This window comes from Camelus bactrianus, chromosome X, assembly GCF_048773025.1.
Source record: "Camelus bactrianus isolate YW-2024 breed Bactrian camel chromosome X, ASM4877302v1, whole genome shotgun sequence".
Classification (NCBI taxonomy): Eukaryota; Metazoa; Chordata; class Mammalia; order Artiodactyla; family Camelidae; genus Camelus; species Camelus bactrianus.
In genome coordinates, this window is record NC_133575.1 from 116,797,013 (window position 1) to 116,805,227 (window position 8,215).

The 8,215-nt window shown below is 47.9% G+C and overlaps 1 long non-coding RNA gene across 1 annotated transcript; it reads right to left on the minus strand.

Moving 5' to 3' along the window:
• Positions 1–1,476: 1,476 nt before the first annotated feature.
• Positions 1,477–6,604, minus strand: LOC105076088 (uncharacterized). The gene is made up of 3 exons (XR_006728081.2): positions 6,469–6,604; positions 2,155–2,407; positions 1,477–1,807 (listed from the first exon to the last, which is right to left on the minus strand). It is a non-coding gene; the product is annotated as an uncharacterized LOC105076088 (long non-coding RNA).
• Between the last annotated feature and the right edge of the window lie 1,611 nt (positions 6,605–8,215).

Consider the following 8,215-nt stretch of genomic DNA (forward strand, 5'->3'; position numbering starts at 1 on the left):
GGGCCACGCCCCCAGCTCTCCCCAGGACTCACTTCCTGCTTAGGAGGCAGCCAGGAGAGAGTGCGGATCCTTCCCCCCAAGCCACGCTCTGTGAACTGTCTCCTCCTGGGGCTAGGGGCTACCCTCCCTCATTTAACCATTAAAAGCTTCTGTGTGAGGGAGCAGGGAGGCAAAAAGAGGGGCACAGGCCTTGCCATCCGAAGATGGTGGAGGCTCATGTTGGGGGATACAGGGTCCTCAAGGGGAGGGTGCTGATGGAGAGAAGGATCTAGAGATCTGAGTGGAGCTGAGGGAAGGGCACAAACTAGTCAAGTCATAGGGAGGAAGGGAGGTTGCATTTGGAAGCTCCTTCGAGGCTGGAGACGCCCCTCCCCAGCTCGAGGGGCAGCGGGCTGGGTCTGCATCTATGTCAGGCCTGATTTTCTCCCAACTTTTTGGCATTTTAAGATTTTTTTTAAAGAAAAATAACAAAGGATTCCTCTAAGGGCAGCTGGCTTTAATCTGTGTTTCTAAAGCAGTTAAAGCGAGTCTCCAGGCCAGCTCCATAGTAAACAGTGACTGGATTAACCCGCTTACCCCCCACCTATCTGAAGGACACACCACTGTCACCCCATTGTACCAAGGGGGAGGCTGGTGTGATCTGCCCAGGGTCACAGGCCAGGGACAGCAGAGCCGCTGGGTCCAGGCTCATCCTTCTCTGTTGTCCCTTCTCTGGAGTCCTTTAAGGACTTTTTGGCCTTTTGATATAAAGAGTTTTTCCTAAGGTTGTTCTGTCCTAGGAATAAGCATATTTTATTAAGATATTTGATACTTCACTTCGTGTCTCCCGTTCTGGTTTCCCTTTGTGAATTGGATACAGTGACACATACCCGCAGCCGAGGGCAGAACCTCACTGCCCAACTTGCCCTTTCACTGGGCAGAACCAGGCCAGCAGCGGCAGGGCCACCGTGTGTGTCACCCGGGCATGTGCCCAGCTGCCCCCAGAGCCCAGCCAGAGGGAGGCAGTGCCAAGTCCAAGGGCAAATGCACAGCTCTAGGAAATGCATGTCTGCTTTTGAAAGAAGAAAAAGCCCCCAGGAGAGCCAAGCAATCTTTGGAAACACACCACAGAGACAGAAGGGCCGTCGGTGAATTGGTTTCAAAATGCTTAATTTTTGTTAATTAGGCAAATTGATCATTAGAGAACTGATTAAGCTGGAGCCACTGTTGGAATAAAAGGTGAAAATAAACTCCTTCATTTGAATTCCAAATTCGCGCTTGGAGGTGACCTGGTAATTAGGCCAACCAGTGAACTGGTTGTTAGGCAAACTGGCTGTGGACGGGGGGGGGGGGGGGGGGGGGGGGGGGGGGGGGGGGGGACAAATCCGGTGGGCGGAGGTAACCTTGAGCCTTCTCTCCTCGCAGAGCAGCCAGTGTTCCTCGCCCTCGACCGCCCTCGACGGGGGGGGGGGGGGGGGGGGGGGGGGGGGGGCGCAGGGAGGCCGCTCCGGGGGCTGGAGCAGGGTCTCAGAGGGCCTCTGCTGTACCGGCTGGTGCTAGTTACAGGATCAAGATGTGGGCGGGGGACCAGCAGGTGTGGAGCATTGGAGCTGCCATTTACCAGTGGGAGCAGAAGTATTTCAGCACTTTAAGCACGGGTACCCACCAGCCTGGGGTTCCAACTGGCCTGACCAAGGCCTCAGGGTCAGAGCACTGGGCCCTCCAGCTCCCTGGCGAGGCAACAATGCAGACAGGTTTCAGGCCAACACAGGATCATGGTGTCTCACCACAGGTAATCCAGCAGAACTCTTCATGTTTAAAACCGTTTCTGTTAGGTATGCAGAAGACACAAGAGAATATTTACAAAATACATGTGAGTAGGAAGACCACCACCACGAGCCCCTGCGTGCTCACCGCTCAGCTTGCAGAAAAGAAAAGTGACGTTGCCCATGAGGGACTCTCACGTCCCTGCCCCGTCCGCTTCAGAGGTGGCCTCTTTCTTGAATTTGGCATTTATCACCCCCGGGTTCTTTATAGTTTCGCCACCTCTGTGTGCATCCCTGCATGACATATTGTTTCCTTCTGCCTGATTCCAACTTTATATAAATGGAATCGTGCTGTGTGTATTCTTCTGCAAGCTACTTTTTCATTGAATGTTGGAATTCCAAGACTCACCCATGGTGCTCCGTAAGAGCTGGGGTCCCTTTGTCCTCTGAGCATTCTATTCTGCTGCAGGACTGACTTCCATCCATTTAGACCCATTGCCAGCTTGATGGATGCTGGGGTTGATTTCACTTCTCATGCTGTTACAAAGATGGTTGCTCTGCATGTTCGTGGCCATGTGCCCTGATGCCCAGCACAGGTCTCTCCAGTGATCACATGCAGAGGGAGGTCCCTGGACCACAGGAAGCACGCATCCTCCACTCTGCTAAGGAAGGACAAATCACTTTTCCAAGGGTTGCACCGATTCTCAGGTCTACCTGCACGCACTATCTGAGTTTTCTTGTGGTTCCCCAGGCTTGCCAACATCTGATGTTATCAGACTTCATTTTCCACATGGAGAACCAACTGTCCGAGCATCGCTCACTAGGAAACATCTACTTTCTCCACTGACCTACAGTGTGAGCTTCGTCACACATTGAATTTCTCCATGAGCCTTGTGTGCTTCCACATTCTCTCGTCTGCCCCACTAGACTGTGTGTCCCTCTCTTTGCTGACAGCACACCATCGCAGATGCAGGACCTCTAGGACAAGTCTCAGAACCTGCCAAGGCACAGCCTCACCTCTTTCTGTCTTAGCTATTCCTGGCCATTTGCTTCTCCACATCCATCTGAGAAGTATCTTGTCCAGCTCCATTTTTAAAATGGTATTTAGATTACAACTGTATTCAATCTATAAATCAAATGGGAAAGGACTGGCATATTCAAAACATTGACTTTTTTGGAGAATTCTGGGTAGCTAAAGTAATGGCAGCTGTATAAATCTCAACAACACTTCCAAACAAAAAATCAATTTAAAATTGAAAAACAAGAACAAATAAAACCAACTAAAACCCATGCCTTCACCAATGTCCACAAGTGCCCTCAAGGTGAAAGTTGGCCTCAGTGTTCTGTTTACTTCTCTGGGTTCCAGTCTTGATTTAATTTTTGGACTCTGGAATTTCTTACTTTTTCTCCATCTAACTGGCTCACTTAAAAGGGTGATTTTTAAGTCTTTCATTCAGCAATTTTAGCTATTTTCATCAGAAAGGTCACTCAGAGCATCTAGTGTATAATACTGAAAGAAACAAAATCAACTTGTACCTTTTTAAAGGTCATAAAACTTCCATGCACACAGACATAAAAATGCTTTCCTTCTTGGTTTCCTGACTACAAAAATCTGAATACGTTCATCTAAGATTAATTTCTTCTTCTGTCACTCTTGGTTTTTCATTGAGAGGGCAGCCTTGTGTTTTTCTTTCATAGTTTAGCAATAATAATAATAGTATGTCATGAAATGGCTGCCCCCCACTAGAAAAGGACAGAGACCACATCTCTTTGGTTTTCTTTTTTTTAAATTTGTTTGGGAGGAGGTAATTAGGTTTGTTTATTTATTTATCTGATGGAGGTACTGGGGATTGAACCCAGAACCTCATGCATGTTATGTTAGGCATGCACTCTACCCCTGAGCTACACCCTCCCCAACTGGTTTTCTCCTCTGTCAGTTAGGATTAGGTTCAGTTACGCATATGAGAGAAAACTCGGAATAATGGTGGCTTAACCAAAGGAGACATTTATTTGTCTTGTGCATTAATGAAGTCCAGAGGTAAAACATTCTGGACTAGTATGGATATTCCAAAAAATCATTAGAGATCAAGACTCCTTCCAAATCATTCCAACTCACTGCTTTATAATTCCTCGGGTGTGGCCTTTATTGCCTTGATCCAAGATGGTAGCCAGAGCTCCAGCCATAACACAAGAATGGAGATGAGGGAGAAAACAGAGGAAGGGGTGAACAAGGAGAATCCCAGCATTTCTGGGAACAAAGAGTTTCCCAGAAGGAGTTAGACAAGACTCCCAGTTAAATCTCACTGACCAGAACTGGTCACATGACCACACCCAGCTGTGAAGGAGGTTCGGCAATGTAGTCTGTATTCAGACAACCAAGGGCCCAGCTAAGGATCTGTTACCAGAGAGGAATGGGCAAACAGGCACTCGGGAAGCAAGCAGCAGTCTCCACCATGATCACTGCATCCAGAGAGCCTGACCCCGCATCTGAAATAACGAAAGAAGCTGGGAGTCTTACAGACTGGTCAAGGGTTGGTATTTGTCAGTAACAGCAAAGCACTGGCAACGACTCCACCGTCTGTCACTCCAGCCTAGTTGAGTCAGCTGGATAAAGGGATGAGGAAGAGCTCCAAGCACCACCTACCCCCAGGATGTCTCCAGGAACATAATGATGTGTCCAAAAGCAAGGCAGAGAACAATATGCTACCTTTTGTAGGATAAACATGAGGCGATAACTATACAGGTATTGTTTCATGAAAATGTTCTGTGTCATTTGAAAAAATAAAAAAAAAAAAACCAGAGCAATCCCAGAGAATCAAAACCAAACAGAAACAAATGAACATAAGCATGTCAAGGTGGCGGCGTAGCTGTATGAAGAAGTATTTCATGTGTCTTGAAAACATGATATTTTGATTGTACCTAAAGGGATATAGCTTAGGGTAAAAAGAACTGCGAGGAAGTGGTAACTGTATTCAGCAGTGCCTAGTGTGGTCTCTGTGAATACCATTTCCTTCTTGAAGGAACGGGGACTCCTTGGAGAAATGTGCCAATCTAGGTCCAGAGCAGGAAATGTACAAGATGGCCCCAGGATATCCCACTGAGGCAGGAAGCCCTCAGGCCACTAGGACTGTATCAGGGGGACATGATCACCTATGGCTACTAAAACCATTGGGTGGAAATGAGCAGGCTCCAGTGACCCCCATCTGCACCTACCGATCCAGCTTAACTTTGCAAGGGGGCAACTGGACAAGCCCCACCTGAGGAGTCGTCTTAGCCACAAAATTTAACCTGAATCTGATCACGTCTCTTGCTTTACCTATTTGTAAGAAGTGCAGGGGACAAAAGAACATGGTAGACATCAGCAGGATGCCATCAGCCACATCCAGCCTGTAAGGAATGCTTCGGAAAGAAGGACTTGGCTTTTTCGATAAATAGATGGCACAGAAGAGGGTAGAAGGAGCTGTTCTGGATTTTAAAAGACCTAAGAGGCAAATCAACCCCACACTAAGTATGCACTTTGTCAGCACTCGGAGCTGAACAAACCAGCCATCAGAAGGCATCTTTGAGACAATCAAGGAAAGTGTGACATTACTAGGTGACATTAAGGACTATTGCTAATATCGATCATTAGGTGTGATAATGATTTGTGACATTGTCTTTACAAGCCCTTATCTGTTAGAAATTCATAGGTACGTCTTTATCTGTGAAATGACATGATGTCTAGCATTTATTTCCAAATGCCCCAGATGCAAAGCACTGTGGGATCCTGGATGGGATCCTGGAACAGAAAAGGACATGAGTAGAAAAACTGGGGGAATCTGAATGAAGTCTGGAGTTTAGTTCTGGTATTGTCCCGATGTTCACTTCTCAGTTTTGACAAACATACCTTGGAAAGGCCAGGCGTTCACGTGGGGAGAAGCTCCACAGTACAACAGCAAACAATCTACTTTGAAAATGGACAGAAGCGGGGAGGGTACAGCTCAAGTGGTAGAGTGCATGCTTAGCATGCATGAGGTCCTGGGCTCAGTCCCCCGTACCGCCATTACATACATACATACATACATACATACATACATACATACATACACAAACAAACTTAATTACCTCCCTCTCCCCCCAAAATAGTGGCAATGGCCAACACTGTTGAGGACGTAGAGAAACTGGGTCCCTCAGCCCTTGCTGGTGGGCATGTAAAATGGGACAGCCACTCCAGAAAACACATCTATAAAGAGGTAGCACAGGGGAGAAAAAGCCACAAACAAACTTATTAACAAAATGGAAACAGACTCACAGACTTAGAAAACAAACTTACGGTTACCGGGGTGGGAGGGGGAAAGGGACTGGGAAGGGATAAATTAGGAGCTCGAGATTTGCAGATGTCAACTAATATATATAAAATAGATAGACAACAAGTTTCTACTGTTTAGCACAGGGAACTATATTCAATATCTTGTAATAATCTAAAAAGAATATGAAGAGGAATATATGTATGCATATATATGACTGAAACATGATGCTGTACATCAGAAATTGACACAGCATTGTAAACTGGCTAGACTTCAATAAAAAAATGTTTTTTAAATAAAAACAGGTAACACAAGGATCTGAGTAGTGATTTGTGGAGGGGGGCACCAGCTTTGCTTTGCAACTTCCTGTGAATCGAATTATTTCAAAATAATCAATTCCCCAAAATCTTCCCGGAAGGGTATAAATGAAAAAATACCAGCAAATTGTTGATGACTGTTGACACTGGCTGATCAGTCCCCGAGGTTTCATTAACGATTCTCTCTCCCTTTGCTCATGGTTGACATTTCCCACCGTAAACAGTTTTCTTAAGAGTCACTGCTAAACCAAGTCTGTTGAATGAATACATGAAGGGTTAATGAGTAACCCAGTGGTAACCTGTGGTTCTATAGATAATGGAAACAAGACTTAGGGAGGCAGAGGTCTACTCAAGGCCACACTGAATAGCAGAGGCCAAGCCAGGCATCCAAGCCTCAGCTTCTCAACTCGTCTCACTCTTTTTAAATATATTTGTAAAACTTTGCACAAGCAGTACACACACACGCGCTTATTGTAAAAAAAAAAAAAAATCGTGGCAGTGTAGGGGAGGATTGACCAGAAACTGAGGGCTCCCACACAGCGGAGCAAGGGACTGAGGGCTGCAACATGTGGTGGGGGCCTTCCCCAGGAGATGGTAAAGGGACATTCAGGTTGCCCCCTGCGCCCAGGGACAGGGCGTAGGCAGTTTGAGAGCCTGCAGCCAGTCTGACAGCCTGCAGCCAGTCAGAAGGCTCTGCCGCAGAGATTTGCTTCAAGATGAAATCCCTTGAATGCCTGGTGTGTTTGAATGTCTTGAGAGAACATTTACACACTGGGACGAGTCTAGGGTGGAATTAGTGATAAGTGATGGGAAACAGTAAGCCAAAGGACAATTATTAACTCCTGGGAAAACAAAATGCTGGGCAGGAAAGAAAAGCAACCACGGCTTAACCGCGAATGGCATTTACATGGCTGCATAATTTTCAAGGTTGGGGGATCAGAGGGGGAGGGGAGAGCAGAGTCTTCATCTTGAAAAGAAGCAGGAAGCAGACTGGGGTTGTAAGGGCAAGGGGCCTCCTGCTGGGGCAACCTCGTGAGCAAAGGTTTGGGGGCAGGACAGAAGAAAGCTTACCAGAAGGTTCTCAAGACACGGCTGATCCCTCTTGCAAAATGCTCAAGGGTTCAAAGGACCTTCCCTTGGCTCTGCACGCTGCCCCCACCCTTGCATCTCCGGGACCCATTCTGCCCTTCACTCCCCCCTGTCCCTCCCTACGGCCTGTCCTTGCTCCCATCTGGCCCTCTCTCAGTCACACATGGAGACCTCTCAGGCCGCAAGCTGTGCACGTGCCCAGCTGCAGACACACTCAGGCCCCTCTGGGGAGGGAACTCCTGTCCAGCTACATGCTGGATAAGGGCTGGGTGACAACCCCTTGTAGAGAGGAACACAGGCTGGCGGGGGCCACCCAGGAACTCCCACAAGCTGCTGTCCTCAGAAGTGGGCTGCCTGTGAGTGTGCCGCACTGTGAGGGTGGTGGCCCCCCAAAGATATGTCCACATCCCGGACCCTGTGAATGTGACCCAGTGAGGACCAAGGGTCTTTGCAGATGTCACAAGGTGAAGGACCTGGAAAGGAGGTCATCCTGGATTACGAGGGTGGGCTCAAAATCCAGTGACAAGTGTCCTTATAAAAGACGAGGGAAACAGAAAGCAGGTCGTCTGAAGACAGGGTGGTGTCTATAGGCCAAGGATGCCTGGAGGCCTCATGAGCTGGAAAAAGCAGGAAGGACCCCTCGTCAAGCCTCCGGGAACCACCCCCCCAGCACCTTGATTTCCGACCTCTGGCCTCCAGAGCCATGAGAGGTGACCTGTGTGCTGTTTGAAGCCCCCAGTCTCATGCTAATCTGCTAGGTAGCCCCAGGACATTGCAA